The 16,655-nt window shown below is 39.6% G+C and overlaps 1 protein-coding gene across 6 annotated transcripts in view; it reads right to left on the bottom strand.

Annotated features, from left to right (window-relative positions):
• cdh19 (cadherin 19, type 2) overlaps positions 1-8,340 on the bottom strand; it is a 60,474-nt gene extending 52,134 nt beyond the window's left edge. For 5 of the 6 annotated variants that reach the window (XR_007035738.1, XR_007035739.1, XR_007035741.1 and 2 more), the window contains exon 1: positions 8,110-8,340. The gene's annotated coding sequence lies outside the window, so the exon portion shown is untranslated. The remainder of the gene's footprint in view (positions 1-8,109) is intronic. The other variant, XM_047349759.1, reaches the window with a different exon arrangement.
• Between the last annotated feature and the right edge of the window lie 8,315 nt (positions 8,341-16,655).

Here is a 16,655-nt window from a genome sequence, read left to right as displayed (position 1 = left end):
AATCAAAACAGATATAAAAAAGTATGAATGAATGAAAGTGAGCACAAGGCAGCAAAGAACAAAGCTTAAGGTGATGAAGAGTGATGACACCATATTTGCACTGCTGAACTCTGGCATCAGTGAAAAACACAAGGGTCAGCCAAGGGAAAGCAGCAATAGTAAAGTTTCAAGCTTGCATTTTTTACATAAAATATTGCTATGTCAAATCATCCAGTGTGGTGGAGGAACTCAGAAAAATTTATTTGAGCAGGAGCTTTCAGTCAAACCAGCTGTCATGTTAGTAAGAACGACTTTGGTGAGCAATCCCACAGCGTCTGAGATTGGTAGGTGGTGGTAGCTTGGTAATGCAGAGTTTCTGTTTCCTTATTTTCAGGAGGAGGAGCTGATGTGTCAGAGGGAGGACTGGCAGGTGAGCGTGAGATAAGTGGCTGAGCAGAGGAAGCGACTGTTTTCAGGAGGAAGGTCTGAGGAGCAATGAGGAGATAACCAGTGGTGGGCTGAGGAGGATATCTTCTGGAATCCAAGGAGTGAGGAAGCTGAGCAATGAAATGGAGGAAGTCGAACAGGATCATGAACTGAATCCCGGGAGGAGGGAAGACAGACTCAGGTTAGGGCTAGAACAAGAAAAGTAAGAACGCAAGGTAGGCCTGATTACCACGCTGAGTGAGATAATCTGGTATCTGCCTCATGGGATCTACTCCTCTATAAGCTCCTCCGTATTACTCTTGACAAGCTGCAGCTGCTGGGCCACACCTGCTAGTCACACCCTCCATGGGAGAGGTGAGAGAGACACACACCAACCCTCACACAGCTCTGTGGTATGACATCACCTCCCCTTCAACGGACCACGCTGACAGATACCAAGAGATGGAAGAAGCAGAGTTCTGAAAGTCAAGGTTGAGAGATGTATCCAGGATGAAAAGGGCGGGGGAACCCAGGTACGGTCTTCTGGACCATAGCCCTCCAAGTCGATGAGGAATTCATGACCACGGTTTAATCGCTTAGCTGATTGGTGATAGGCAAAGTTATTATGGCCTGTCCAGATGATGATAGGCTGCTCCGTGCCCTCGAGCCAGTGTCTCTATTCTTCTAGTGCCAACTTAATGGCAAGGAGTTCCTGATGTCCGATATAATTTCTTGAGAGAAACATTTAACAAAGAAAGCACAAGCATTGGAGCTTATCATCAGAAGGAGACCTCTGGGAAAGCACAGCTACAAGTTCTGTGTCAGAAGTTTCCACCTCAAACATGAACTGAGCAGCTGGATCCGGATAGACCAGGATGAGAGCTATGAAGATTCTTTTTTTGAGTTTTGAGAAGGATCTTTCTTTTTCAGCATACCAGAGAAAAAGTTTCTTGGTTGAAGTAGTGTAGTGAGAGGTAAGGCTACTAGACTAAAATCCTGAGTAAAACATCTATAGAAATTACCAAGGCCTAAGAAGCACTGGAGTTGCTTCCTTGTAGTGAGAGTGGGCCATTCCTGGACTGCCTTTATCTATACAGAATCCATTTTCACCTGCTCACTCTCAAAATCGAAACCCAGGAAGGTTATTGTTTCCACATGAAACTTAGACTTCTCAGCTTGGACAAAGAGACGGTTTTCAAATAACCTTCGCTGAACCTGTGTAACATGTTGTCAATGTTTCCTCAAATCTCTGGAAAAGATCCAAATGTTGTCAAGATACACAAACGAAAATTTTAATGAACTGTTAGCACATCATTAACTAGGCCCTGACACACAGCGGGGGCATAGGTGAGGCCAGAAGGCATTACCAGAAACTCAAAATGTCTGATATGTTGCTTAAAGTCTGTCTTTCATTTATAACTCTCACAAATATGAACATCTAATTTAATAAAGATGGAGGCTCCTTGCACAGGTTCAAAAGTGGAAGATATGAGGGGAAGGGAATACCTGTTCTTGACAGTTATCTGATTCAAGCCTAGTCAATGCAGGGTCTTAATGTTTTATCCTTCTTCTCTACGGAGAAAAATCCAGCCCCAACAGGAGAGGATGATGGGTGGATGATACCAGCCTTAACTAACTTGTTAATGTATTTTTTCATGGCCACATGTTCAGGGCGTGAAAGGTTGTAGAGATAGACAAATTAAGAGGAGTGTCCAGAAGAAGGTCAATGGCGCAGTCGTATAGGACAATGAGGAGGGGGAGAACGAGAGAGATCTTGACTGAAAACTCTCTGAAATTAGCGTCTTCAGCAGGAGGACCATTAGTGAAGTCTGGTGGAGAAAGAGTCGGTACACAGCAGACTGGAGGCATGAGATTATTGTGGGGATTGTGCCTCTTAAACCAATGAGAACCCAGATTAACTGGAGATTATCTGGTAGGAAAAAGAAGAAAGGTGATCTTTTCATGGTGATTACAGAAGCAAACTAATTGAAGCAGTAAGTTTTATGGGAGATGAGAGGCTTTGAACCAGGATGTTGTATTGTTTGATGAGGTTAGGATTGATGAGATTCTGCTCGGAACTGGAATCAACAAAGGCAAGAATAGGGAACTGACTAATTAATGCAGATGGTGGAATTTTATTGGAATCTGGGATATTCGGGCTGCTGCACCTGCCAGTAACCCCTTAATTACTGGCAGCACTGGTCTTTTGAGCAGATCGGATTAGAGAAGTGACCAAAGGAACCTCAATGGAGGTATTGACTGGAGGTTATGCATTTTAGTCTGCTTCAAAAAAATCAACAAGGAGAACTATAGAAGGAATCCCTGACATTTAACCAAAGAAGGTTCTGGAATCAGGGGAAGACGTCCCGCAAAGTAGGAGGAGCAGAAACAGATGGAGCAAAGGGCTCAACTGAGGTAAAAGCAGATGGAACTGTGTTAGTAGGTGGAAGAGAAAGTTTTGTATGGAGACCTTTAAATTGATTGGTTAGTTGTTCCAGAGTGTGTGCTATAGGAGTCTGTAGATGGACTAAGGACTGGAAGAACTCGAGCACAAGTATGGACTGGATCCTGGGAAGAGGGAGAACAATCTCAGCCCTGACAGAGACAAAACATGTGAATTTGCTCCTGAGCTCTATTTTGCAGGATCTTTGGAGATGATTAATTATTATTACAATTATTCACACAGCAGGCCAGTCACAGAATACCACTCAGAAAATTTTATTTCTAATCCTGAAGTGCTTACTTTTCCCTCATTTTATATTTTTGAAAAATTTAAAAGTTACTAAATACTAGTCTCCTAAGGCAAAAACGCTTTGCAGGTCACGTCTTTGTCTGGACCAGGTTAGTATACAGGGTTTCTCAAAAATGGAAATACCCATTTTAATATACAAAAACTTTTTTTTTTACTTTTCCACATATAATGTGATATCTTTCCTGTACAATTTACCAGAAAAACAAACAAATGTGTTAGAGCGAAAATTAAAAAAATAATTAATGAGCTTGCATAGGTGCGCACACCCTCAAGATAAAACTTTCTTAAATTACCTTTTGATTATTTTTCTGAATTCTATCAAATTTAGTTCTGAAAACGTTTATGTTCCTTTTATGAAACAATTCTCTTGTTGATTTATACATCTGCTTGAACTCTCTTTGAGGGTGAAAGATAATATTTGTATTTGTTTTTAGTTTACTAGTTTGCTGCTTCCACCTCTCTGCCTGGTCAGACTCTTTTCTCCTAAGCTCCCTGCTTGCTTCCATTCTTTTACTCCTAACGTTTTATCTCTTAGCCAATATTACAGAAATATTGGACTAAAACTACTTCTAACCAGCGACTCCCAAGGATTATTATTATTTTTATTTAATTTAATTTTTTTCTAAAGAATTTTGGTGTTTTTAAAATTGAACTCGAAAGAAGGATAAGTTGATGCCAGCTAATCAGCACAAAATGCCTCCCTTCACCACAGAGGACTTCAACAAACCTTTACAGAAATTGGCTGTTTTGGAGATGAAAATCCATCGACTAGAAGTGAATGTGGAGGTGAATATGGGGTACAGTGATGATTCAACTCTGCCTGTGATCCCAAACAGTGACAGCCAGCTCAACAACTCAGCCGGCAATCAGAACACTGAGAATAAACCTACTGGCAGACCCCCCTGGCATGTTTTAGACGCATGCCCAAAAAAATCAAGGTGGATGACTCACTGGAAGATCTCAGCAATTAAATAAATTAGAATGGCCAGAATTACAGAGAAATGCCCCCGTTTCCCCTGGGAAAAGGAGACTTCGACAGTGAGCTGATGTCACAACAACTGATAGGACTGAGACAGCTGGAAATAATGGAGTTCCCCTCAAAAACAGATTTGCCCCACTACAGAATGAAAACCAGGAAAAGTATCCCTCTTCTGAGAACAATGAAAGATTTGAGAACAACCTTCATTCTAAACAGTCCTAAATTGCCAGAGAAAAAAGTACCCCACCGGACCAAGAACCCTAATAGTGGGCAACACAGCTGTGGATGGGATTAAAAACTTCTGCAACAAGAAAAACACAGAAGTCATGATTGGTACCAGTAACGTGGTGTCTGATATCTCAGAGAATATTCTGGCAATCACAGAAAAGCGCCCGTCTCTGGAAAACCTTATTATACACTGTGGAGCCATGGAGGACGTGGCTCAGAAAAAATCAGAAGGACTGAAGGAGGATTTCACTCATCTTCTGAATATTGTTGGAGGTCTCAATATCAAGGTGTTTCTCAGCGGACCCTTTGCACCGATTTTCTGTGGAGATCATATTTTTTCGAGACTTCTGATGATTAATAAGTGGTTGAAAAAAAACATGTGCTACCACACCTGTGAACTTCATCAACACCCCTCCCCGTTATACCCCCCTCCCCCAAAACCCAGAGCCAGACCGACACCCCCAGTAAACCCCCCTCACCCCAGACCCCGACCCAGACCGCACAGAACTCTCCCATCTCCCCACTGAGCCTGCTTTTTGCTTTACTGGATTCTGATAACATGAAAGGAGCTCTTAAAATTGGGACCCAAATGGCTCTGAACTGTTCTCCATTCAAGACCCCCAGTGGCCGAGGCCCTGCTACTAAACCAACATCTTCCAAATGCCGCAGAGCCCCACCAACTCCTAATCTATTTCCTCCTAATCAGGACCTTCAAATCACTTATCCGTGATACAGTCTGGGCCCCAGTGGTAACTCTTTCAGAAATGAGCATGTCCAGGAAAAACTTGGGCCCCTAATAGGAGATAGTTGTAAAATCTCTGTGCTTATACGTGACAGAAAAAACAAAGCCAAAAGGATAAGAGACAGTAATAAACAATCAAAAAAAGCCATAAACTGTTAGGTACAACCAGACAGAGTTAATATCAGCAACTAAGTTATATAAATTGGCGTTATTGAACATTAGATCTCTGTCAAGAAAATAATTTTTAATCAATGACCGCATTACTGACCACGATCTTGATGTTATGTTTTTTAACAGAAACATGGTTACATGAATTTAATAAAGCTCCCATTCTGATAGAGTCGACGCCTCCAAACTACAATTTTCTTTGTGAGAGCAGACAACAAAGAAAAGGTGGAGGAGTGGCCACTTTGTTTAAAGATTTATTAGAGTGTAAAAAAGTATTTCTGGGCAAATTTGACTCTTTTGAATATTTGGCTCTCCAGGTAAAGAGCTCTGTCCGAACCATGTTCTTGAATATTTACAGGCCTCCGAAGTCCAAAACAAACTTTTTCAGTGATTGAGCTTTTATCTGTGATATGTGTTGATTATGACTGTTTAATTATTGTAGGAGACTTCAACATTCACATGGACAATCCTGAAGACAGAAGTGCAATAGATCTATGTGACACTCTTAGAAAATTTGGTTTGACTCAACATGTTAAACAGCAAATGCACAAACAGGGAGATATTTTGGACTTGATCATCACTAAGGGTCTAAACATTTCCAAGGTGTCTGTAACTGATGTTGCCCTATCTGACCACTTTTCAGTTATTTTTGAAAGCATCACCTGCAATGACTCAGTTTGCCAAAGAGACATAAGAAAACGGATCTTTAAGGACGGTGCTGCTGAAACCTTTAACCAGATTTACTCTTCTACCTCCACTTTGCCCTGTAACACTGTTTTCTACCAACACTGAGTTGGTAGAAAACTTTCATTCTAAAATCTCGGACATCGTTGATTCAATTGCTCCAATTAAAGTGAAAGTCGGTTGTGGGAAGAAAATGTCTCTGTGGAGAAGTGCTCCACCAATCAGAAGTGAAAAAAAGGAGTGTCGAAAAGCTGACCGCAGGTGGTGAAAGACTGGACTCCAGGTTCACTATACAGAGAGACTATACAGATATAACCTGCAACTGAAAAATGCAAGGGAATCTTTCTTTTCTGAGATCATCAGCAAAAACATAAACAATGCTCGTGCATTATTTGCCACGGTCGACAGGTTAACAAACCCTCCTGTAACTGTAGCATCTGAACTCCACTCTACCAGGGCCTGCAATTAATTTGCTAACTTCTTCACTGAAAAAAACCAAAAGATCAGAGGGGCAGTCAGCACATCCACATCAACTCCAGTACCAAAGTTGTCTCCAACTAGAACTGACTTTGACAAAATTTCACAATTTCACCAAATAAACTACAAAATCTTAGAAGAAATCGTACACCAACTAAGCTCTTCTTCCTGCTATCTCAATGTTTTACCCACAGCTTTCCTTAAGAAAGCTTTGCCTGTAATAACATCTGATTTAACACAAATAATAAAGACGTCCCTTTTGTCAGGTGTTTTCCTCCAGGCCCTGAAAACAGCAATTATTAAACCTCTATTGAAAAAGAGCAACTTGGACAAGCTGCTACTACAGAACTACAGGTCTATCTCAAACCTCCACAACTTCATAACAATGACCAATCGCTTTAAAGTTGCTTTAAATCAAGATTAAAAACCTATTTGTTTAGAGTGGCCTTTGACTGTGCCATCTAAACATTATTAGTTACGTTTTCAGTCCAATTCTCCTTTCATTTTCTTATCCATCATTTTATTCTCTTTATTTTATTATTATTATTATTTTTTTTTATTACCTCTGTTGTTTGATTTTCTGTATCATTGTAATGTTTTTCCGTATGTACAGTGCCTTGAGTGCCTTGTTGCTGAAAAGCGCTATATAAATAAACTTGACTTGACTTGATTTGACTAGCACACATCTGATAGTTTTGGCTAAAAATTGAACCAGATTAGGAGCTTGTCATATTTCGTCCACCTCAACAAAAGCCCTAAATCCTTCTTTTAAAAAAAGGTAAATCCAGATTATGATGCTGGTGTTCTTCTGGTAATGTTCTCTTAAATAGTTTTTTATGTCAAGCACGCCTTTTGGAATAATGGCCCAAATTCCAGGTTTGACTAAAATTTGCTGTAATGGATGTTAGGAATCAACCTTAAGAAGACTGAATAATGAAATTACGTGAAAAGCTGTTTTAACAAAGTATAATTTAAAAAATGTTCACACATGTAACCACCTTTTTTGTTTTGTTCCTCTTACAATTTAGATGTTTTATTTGTAGCTGAATTGTATGTGATATATTTAATTGTGGGCTAAGTTCTGAAATGTTTTACCTTTTTGAGAGCCTTTGTAAGTTTGCCAAAAAAGTATAAGTACCAGCCAGTCGTATGGTTATAAATCCAGCCAAATTCAAGAATTCAAAGAAGTTTTGTTAAGCTTTCTTTAATATTTTACAGAATTGTTGTTGCCTTATGTACAAAAACCCAAAAGGGGATACGTTTGAGTATGACATCTATTAGTGATTAATTTTCTTTCTCTTATTGAATAATATATAATATAATAATAGCAAAGTTAAAGGCATTTTTAGTTTAATTTTGTGACCCAGCATAATTTGAAGTTGAAGCAGAGAGCATAAAGATAAAAGCATTTGTTTCTTTCACTGAAAGTCTGAAATGCTTATTCAATAAGACATTTTCAAACCTTTGGAGAAAGAAAAGTGATGTTTTTCATTTTTCAGGCAATTAAAAAAAAAAAAAAACAACCAAGTTCAAAGAACAGAAAAAGCTAAATTTAATGTCACTTTTAAAGAGAACATAAAGGACAATTTTATTGATTGAATGTGTATTTCTGGCTTTATGTTGTTGTAATAATAAAATATCTGAAACTAAATTTGAGTACATCACCACACCCACCTGTTTGTGTGATTCTTCTGTCCACCAAGTCACTGGTCCAGGCTGCTTTCAACAGAGATCACCGTTGGGTTTAAAGAAAAATAATCAGCTTAACAAAATATCCTGGTACATAAAAAGCAATTCATTCAACATACAAACAGACGAATAATCATGGTATTTACTATGCTTAATCCCTTTAACAGACAACCTAGCCTTTTCTCTGTCTTCTTCTTCTCCCCTTTTCTATCCTCCTTAAACTTTCGGGGGAAGAACAAACACAGGCTCTATTGTTTGAGATTCCAATCTGAACACTGCAGAACACTCGGGGCTTTCATTGACATTCAGATAGCCACAACCCAGACTTACAAATGGTTTTTTATCTGTTTTTTTCCTTGGTTTTTTTCTGTCCTATCTATGTGAACAATCCTGTACTTATTAGAGTTGAGCTGGAGGATGGAGCAGATGGTATTTCATCCACTGTAAGGTCACCGTTTTTGCTAGTGATACGGCACCAACAATCTGTTTTTTGACATTCAAGCGGAGGGAGCATGTTGTTCCTCCATGTTTCTTTCTGTTCTGGTGCTTTTTGAATAGTAACCCCCGATGACCAACGGTTTCAAAATTAATCCAGAGATTGTTTGTCCTTCTATTTTACATGATCGGAACAAGTGTTAAATGATTAAAGTTTATTAATCTGTATTCTGTAAAACTTTTTTAGTGTTGGATTTGTTTCATCAAGTGGTTCTGAAACTTTTATAACAACTACAAGAACTTCGTATCTTTGCCATTATGCAAAGTGATCCACTGTAGCAGAAAACAAAATGCTGGATTTCTCTGTTGTAAAATCAGCAAAATTATGTAGATATTAACAATTCAACACCTAGCAGTTATATATTTAATGTTGTTTTGGCATGGGCACAATCACATAAATTTCAAATTTTTTAAAGGGATATTAGACTGGTAAAATGCAAATTAAAACAATATAATAGACAAGGAGTCCGTCCAGCTTCTCACAAGTTAGATCTCTAAAGAGTTCAGTTATTTCTTCGACCTCAGTATAATTAAAAAGATTCAGAATGTATGCATAAAGCTGTGTGCCCCAAGGACATGTCTGAAACAAATACTGGCTAGCTATGATCTTTATACCCTCAGACAGCACTGCAAGAAACACAGAGATGATTCTGTAAACCATTGTCAGTACAAACATACAGTTCATCACTGTGTCTGTAATTGCAAATTAGTCTCTGCCACTCTACGAACCCATACAGAGAACCCGCAGTGAATGTGGAACTGAAGTTGAAAATACTATTTTTCCAAAACAATAAAACTTTTGTAAAGCCTCATCACGAGTTCAATTGTTCTGAGTTCCAGCACTGTTTCTACAGTGCCTTGCGAAAATATTCGACCCCCTTGAACTTTTCAACCTCTTGCCACATTTCAGGCTTCAAACATAAAACTATAAAATTCAAAGTTTTTGTGAAGAATCAACAAGTGGGACACAATCGTGAAGTTGAATGAAATTTATTGGATGTGTCAAACTTTTTTAACAAATAAAAAACTGAAAGGTGGGGCGTGCAATATTATTCGGCCCCTTTACTGTCAGTGCAGCAAACTCACTCCAGACGTTCAGTGAGGATCTCTGAATGATCCAATGTTGTCCCAAATGACTGATGATGATAAATAGAATCCACCTGTGTGTAATCAAGTCTCCGTATAAATGCACCTGCTCTGTGATAGTCTCAGGGTTCTGTTCAAAGCGCAGAGAACATCATGAAGACCAAGGAACCCACCAAGCAGGTCTGAGATACTGTTGTGGAGAAGTTTAATGCTGGATTTGGATACAAAAAGATTTCCCAAGCTTTAAACATCCCAAGGAGCACTGTGCAAGCAATCATATTGGCATGGAAGGAGTATCAGACCACTGCAAATCTACCAATACCCGGCCGTCCCTCTAAACCTTCATCTAGAACAAGGAGAAGACTGATCAGAGATGCAGCCAAGAGGCCCATGATCACTCTGGATGAACTGCAGAGATCTACATCTGAGGTGGGAGAGTCTGTCTATAGGACACCAATCAGTCGTATACTGCACAAATCTGGCCTTTATGGAAGAGTGGCAAGAAGAAAGCCATTTCTCAAAGATATCCATAAAAAGACTTGTTTAAAGTTTGCCACAAGCCACCTGGGAGACAAACCAAACATGTGGAAGAAGGTGCTCTGGTCAGATGAAACCAAAATCGAACTGTTTGGCCACAACGCAAAACGATATGTTTGGCGTAAAAGCAACACAGCTCATCACCCTGAACACACCATCCCCACTGTCAAACATGGTGGTGGCAGCATCATGGTTTGGGCCTGTTTTTCGTCAGCAGGGACAGGGAAGATGGTCAAAATTGATGGGAAGATAGATGGGGCCAAATACAGGACCATTCTGGAAGAAAACCTGTTGGAGTCTGCAAGAGACCTGAGACTGGGACGGAGATTTATCTTCCAACAAGACAATGATCCAAAACATAAAGCCAAATCTACAATGGAATAGTTCACAAATAAACGTAACCAGGTGTTGGAATGGCCAAGTCAAAGTCCAGACCTGAATCCAATCGAAAATCTGTGGAAAGAGTTGAAGACTGCAGTTCACGAATGCTCTCCATCCAACCTCACTGAGCTCGAGCTGTTTTGCAAGGAAGAATGGGCAAGAATTTCAGTCTCTCGATGTACAAAACTGATAGAGACACACCCCAAGTGACTTGCAGCTGTAATTGCAGCAAAGGGTGGCGCTACAAAGTATTAACGCAAGGGGGCCGAATAATATCGCACGCCCCACATTTCAGTTTTTTGTTTGTTAACAAAGTTTAACACATCCAATACATTTCATTCCACTTCATGATTGTGTCCCACTTGTTGTTGATTTTTCACAAAAAATTTGAATTTTATATCTTTATGTTTGAAGCCTGAAATGTGGCAAGAGGTTGAAAAGTTCAAGGGGGCCGAATACTTTCGCAAGGCACTGTAAGTGAAAATATCAGAGTTTTCAGGCAATATTTGAGCCAGTGTAGCTGTAGTTCATAATGAATCTTAAATATTCCCATTGATGGATAGATGGATTGATGGATGGATGTAAGACTTCTATGAACATATTTAATTTGGCATAAAGACACATTTTTTAAAGAAATTTTCATACTTATTTAGTCTGGAAAGACATTTTTTTCATACATTGTCCATATTAATCCAGCCATTGAAAGCACTGAAATTATATATTTTTCAAACTTTTCAAGACTATGCAGCTTCTCTTGTTGTCTGAGATATGGTAAATGTGTTTTTTTATACTTCATAGTTCAGCCCCACAAACTAATTATAGTAACTCCAATTACAGAAAGTTAAAAGTTTGTCATTTGTAAGTCTTTTTTTGACTTGACAACCCAATTACCTTTTGTATAAAATACCACAAGACCCCTCGTTATGTTCTCCTCGTAAGTATGCTAACCTCAGAGGGCTAATTACACCCCTTAACAATACTAATGGATTCCATCATTAGAAAACTCTAAGAGGGCCAAACCAGCATCGTTGGTGCAAATGTCCCCTAAGTGACCACAGCAGCCTCACTTTAGAGCTCCCTGACAGGATGGAATTTGTTATTTCGGGGGTTGAGATTAGTTCTCTGTGTGAACTCCACTCCTATTCTGATTCCATATCAAACAGAGAAATGTCAGGACCTGCACTGACATTTAAAACCTCCACTGTAGACCCTGTCTAATTGAGCGTCCTTCATTATAATGATGGAGTGTGGGCAGAGCATTGGAATAGAACATCAGAAATGAAAGCTGTGGTTTAGAATTATTTACATTCTCTTTCGCAGAACAACGGAGGATACGACTATCTTTTAGTCTCCGGTGACATTATCAACGCTGTCAAATAATGGGTGCAGACTAACGGTCGGCATATTCGAAAGAAGATAAAGGTAAGACTGGTCAAATAAGCATTCGCCAGGATGTCATACTATATAAATAATGTGAGCTATAATGGTGATGTAGTGCTCTCTTATTTCTTGTATAACTCACTATCAGTGAAGGCATCTTTCTTGAAGCAGGAGCCACAAAAAATAGATGATCCAGCTCTGAGATTTTATTTATTATTTTTCACATTTGCTTTTATGCTCTACTGATGAATACCCCCAAAGTTCCTGTTGAAAACATGTTATTCCCAAATCAAACATGGTTCCGACATAAAAAGTTCAAAGGAGATGGAACGCTGAACTGTTCAACTTTGTCATGTTGAAGGCAGATATGCCCTTCACAGCTTGTGTACATATTGTTAGGTTGTCTCTGTGTAATTGGAAGAAGAATAAAGTGTCATTGGCATTCTGCTCAGTCCACTGTGGTGAATTTGATGAGGATGTCACATTAAAAATGTATGTTCCTCGCACGTTCTTTGGCCTTTGTCTTGGACACTTATGACAAATAAGGACGGAGCTGACGCCGCCCGAGGAGGATCTCTGTATTCGAGAGGAAACATCAGCATCTTTTTTCACTGCCTGCCTCCTCCACATGAGAGGAGCTCTTGTCAACTGCTGGGCCTGATTTATGAGAATAAAGCAGGGTAGAAAAAAAGGTTTCATGGACTTCATGAATATAACTCTGTCGGAAAATGAGATCAAAGCACAATTAAAGCCATAGAGTGTCAAATTCTTTACAAAGCTGAACTAATTCAAGCATCTGCAGAGGGTTTTTGATGGTGTTTGTTATGGTGCATATTTTGAAATTTTCAGTTGTATTCATTTCAGTTTAATTTTTCTTCTGAAATTAGATTTGTTTTATTACTGATCTCTTGGGTTTGTTTTTTGTTTTTATATGCCACATGTTTTTTGTAAGATTTCCAACATCGGTCAAACACAACTGAAGAAAATAATGAAGGAAAATGGAATGGAAAACCTTAATTTCAGTGTGAAGGCCATCAAGGCACTACTCTGCTGTTAATAATCATCAAATATGATTTTCACTGTTACTTTCCCATGCATTCTACACCACAACAGTATTGCATTGCCTAAATATGCAGCATTAAGTAAATAACACTTCTGCACCGCCTTTCTATGCATTTGATACTGTACCATACATTATTTTAAGCTAAGCCAGGCCACTATAGACATTTGGGACATATTGAAACATTATGTGACATGGGAGCTGCAATTTCGAGACGCCAGACTTACAATACATAGGTGCCACTGCTATTAAACCTTAGAGTACGCAGGGTTAATGGCATGTAATTATTGTACCAATGGCCTGATAACCTTACTTAATCTCATGCTGCACTATGCAGATGCTCTGTCTTCACTGATGAGTACCTCAACTTGGTCAACTTGCAATTATTTAAATACTCATAACTTTTCTGTCTCTCAGCAACAAGCCTTTGTACAATTTGGAGGTGTGTGTGCCTCATTCTAGCAGGGAGCCAGTGTATATTGATTGTTATGTGCAAAGGGCCTTAATATGTCATTGTGTTCACAGGCATAGAAAGCATAGATCACTATTTTCAATCACTTTTGTTTTCAGTCACATCAGTGGATGGATGCTAAGCACATAGAAACTGGTTTATCAAGAGCATCAAATTGAATTGAGCCACCGAGATCAGTGTTGCTACTGCTTCTTCAAATACTCTGATCAAAAAAGCACATAAGTGCGCACGCCAGCTTTGGTCCTAGCCCGTCTTCAATTTTTCACCTTATTAATCACATTGTCACTTTGGGGCTGCACGGTGGAGCAGTCGGTAGCACTGATGCCTTGCTGCAAGAAGGTCCCGGGTTCGACTTCCGGCTTGGGGTCTTTCTGCATGGAGTTTGCATGCTCTCCCTGTGCATGCATGAGTTCTCTCCAGGTACCCCGGCTTTCTCCCATAGTCCAAGAACATGAAGTGGGTATAGAAAATGGATGCATGGATGGATGGATGGAAGGTAACATTGTGTTTCCTATGTCTAATCAACCAAGTCTGGGGATTATGTCCTTGGATTAAAATTAGACTGGTGAATTACACATTAGTGCCATAGCCACAGTGGCTGTGTGCAGGTTTGGTGTTTGTGCTGTGTTTTTTCTCTCTCCTGCACGGTGTGACTGACAGGTGCAGCCACACAGGTGTTTCTCATGTGAGCCTAATCACCAGGGCTTAATAAGGAGCTGGAACCTGGAGGGAGGCGTCAGCTTGTTGTCTCTGCCAGCGTGGTAACCTGACCGTGTTCTGCAGTTCTCCGCATTTCTCCAGACTTGCTCTAATTAAGTTTCTTATCCTGCTTTGCAGATATGGTCTCTTTGCAACTATTTCCTGGATTCGTAGCTCTTGTCCTCCATGTCATGCTCTGGCAAGCATTGGAAACAACTGCTTTCCACTCTTACCTCCAGCCCCACAGTTCTGAGATCACCTCGTGGGAACATCTTACAAGATAAAAGACAATGAAATACATGTAGCCAGTTGTACCAGAAGGTACTTCCTGACCTTGGCTCATATGATTTGGTAAAGATACATCATCAGATTGTATTTGCTATTGCAACACTCACTGTTAATGTGACAAGACATAGTAGTGTGTTAGTGTGGTGTGTTATTGTTGCTAAAACAAAAATTCACTATGGCAGACCGATTCATATATCCCTGTTTTCTTAATGTATATAAAGTAAATTTTGGTATTTCTATTGGCACATTGACATGCAGACGAGTAAACTCATCTCCACACTATTTCTCCAGAGATTGCCTCCTGGAAATGGCACTTAGCATTAGCTCAGTGTCAATTTATCACCTCTGTCAGTGAGCTGAGTAAAGTTTGCTGCCCCACCTTCTTCAAATCAAACAAAAGTGTTGTCAATCAATTTGGGTGCATTTGTGCTGGTTTGTGCAGCATACTACAAAGCTATAACATGCTGGAAGTTATGATACTTCAAAGGTACATCCATAATTGGTTTGGTCAAAATTTATCATGATAAATAGTACAGGGCACATCATCACAACAGTCAAGCTCAGAGAGATTTTGACAGTCTGTTTTCTCTGTAAATCCAAATAACAACTATCAAACTAGTTTGGTCAGAAAACCATTTCTTTAAAACCACGATTGACAAAAAAATATTAATGTCTGTTACTTTTGTTCTTGCACACATAATAGTCTAACAGTCCAAACAGAACAAACAAAATCTTTAACAGCAGCAATCTCTGTTAAACCTGTTCATCAAATCAGGCCATGAGCTTACAGTTAATATCATTAAGTACTGTCGAAAGTGATGCCAGTGGCGGAATCATGTTGAACAAATGAAAGGCCTGCATCTAGGCAATAAGTTGAACTTTGCTGCCTTTTCACACACGTACAGGCATTTTTAATGACCTTTATTGACCCCTGATAACTTTTATTAACTTTAAACTAATAGCGGCAGCAAACAAACAAAATGTTTTGCTGCACAGACGTAGCACAAATGTTTGACACCATGTTTGATTGATTTGAAGAAGGGGGAGGGGGCAATTTCATTCAGCTCTGTCAGTGATGCAAGAGCTGGAATGCATGCTGGGTAATGGCAGTTTGTTTCCTATCAAAATGGACCTTGGCCCAACATATGTAAATGTGTTTTCATGTGGTTTTCAGAAAAAGGCTCTCTTGTAAACGTGTACCTATGTGAAATGAAAATTCATAACATTTATATTCAAGCTCATATGACTGTTATTTATATACTGGTTGAGAAATACATAGTGAAGTCCACAAAAATGGGGAGTGGAGGTGATGCAGGGTTAAAACACACTACCCATATTCAGAGGCTTCAGTTCATAAAACAAAATTGAAACAAGGGATTGGAAGTGGAATTTTTAAATTTCAAACAATGTTTAACCCTAATTACCTAGAGGCTAGATTGGGATTGAAAATGACCAGCAAAAAAGGTCACCTTTATGTAGAAGGCCACCACTATTTCAAATATAAATGGCCATAGACTTACCCTTGAATTTACTGTGACTGCTTTGTAAAGGTATATAAAAGGTCTTCACATGAACCATTAAGACATTTTAGACAGGAGTTGTTTTGCTTTTTGCCTGAGTTTGAAAGACCTCTGGAATCTCTGTTTAAGATACAGGCAGTATAAGAGTTTAACAAAGAAAGCTGGAGGACCTGATAACATCTCCCCATCATGCCTGAAAGCCTGTGCAAATCAACTTGCTCCGATCTTCACACGGATCTTCAACAAATCACTGGAGAAGTGTGAGGTCCCCTCCTGCCACAAACGATCCACAATCATCCTGGTTCCCAAGAAACCCACAATCCTAGGATTAAATAACTACAGGCCTGTAGCCCTGACGTCTGTGGTCATGAAATTCTTTGAGCGGCTGGTGTTGAAGCACCTGAAAGACATCACAGGCCCCCTGCTGGACCCCCTGCAGTTTGCTTACCGAGCAAACAGGTCGGCAGATGATGCTGTTAACTTAGGTCTACACTTCATCCTGCAACACCTCGACCACCCAGGGACGTAACGTACGCCAGGATCCTGTTTGTAGACTTCAGCTCAACACCATCATACCAGACATCCTCCACCAGAAGCTCACCCAGCTCAACGT

Source organism: Girardinichthys multiradiatus, chromosome 21, assembly GCF_021462225.1.
Source record: "Girardinichthys multiradiatus isolate DD_20200921_A chromosome 21, DD_fGirMul_XY1, whole genome shotgun sequence".
Lineage (NCBI taxonomy): Eukaryota > Metazoa > Chordata > Actinopteri > Cyprinodontiformes > Goodeidae > Girardinichthys > Girardinichthys multiradiatus.
This window is presented reverse-complemented; position numbering and strand designations above follow the sequence as displayed.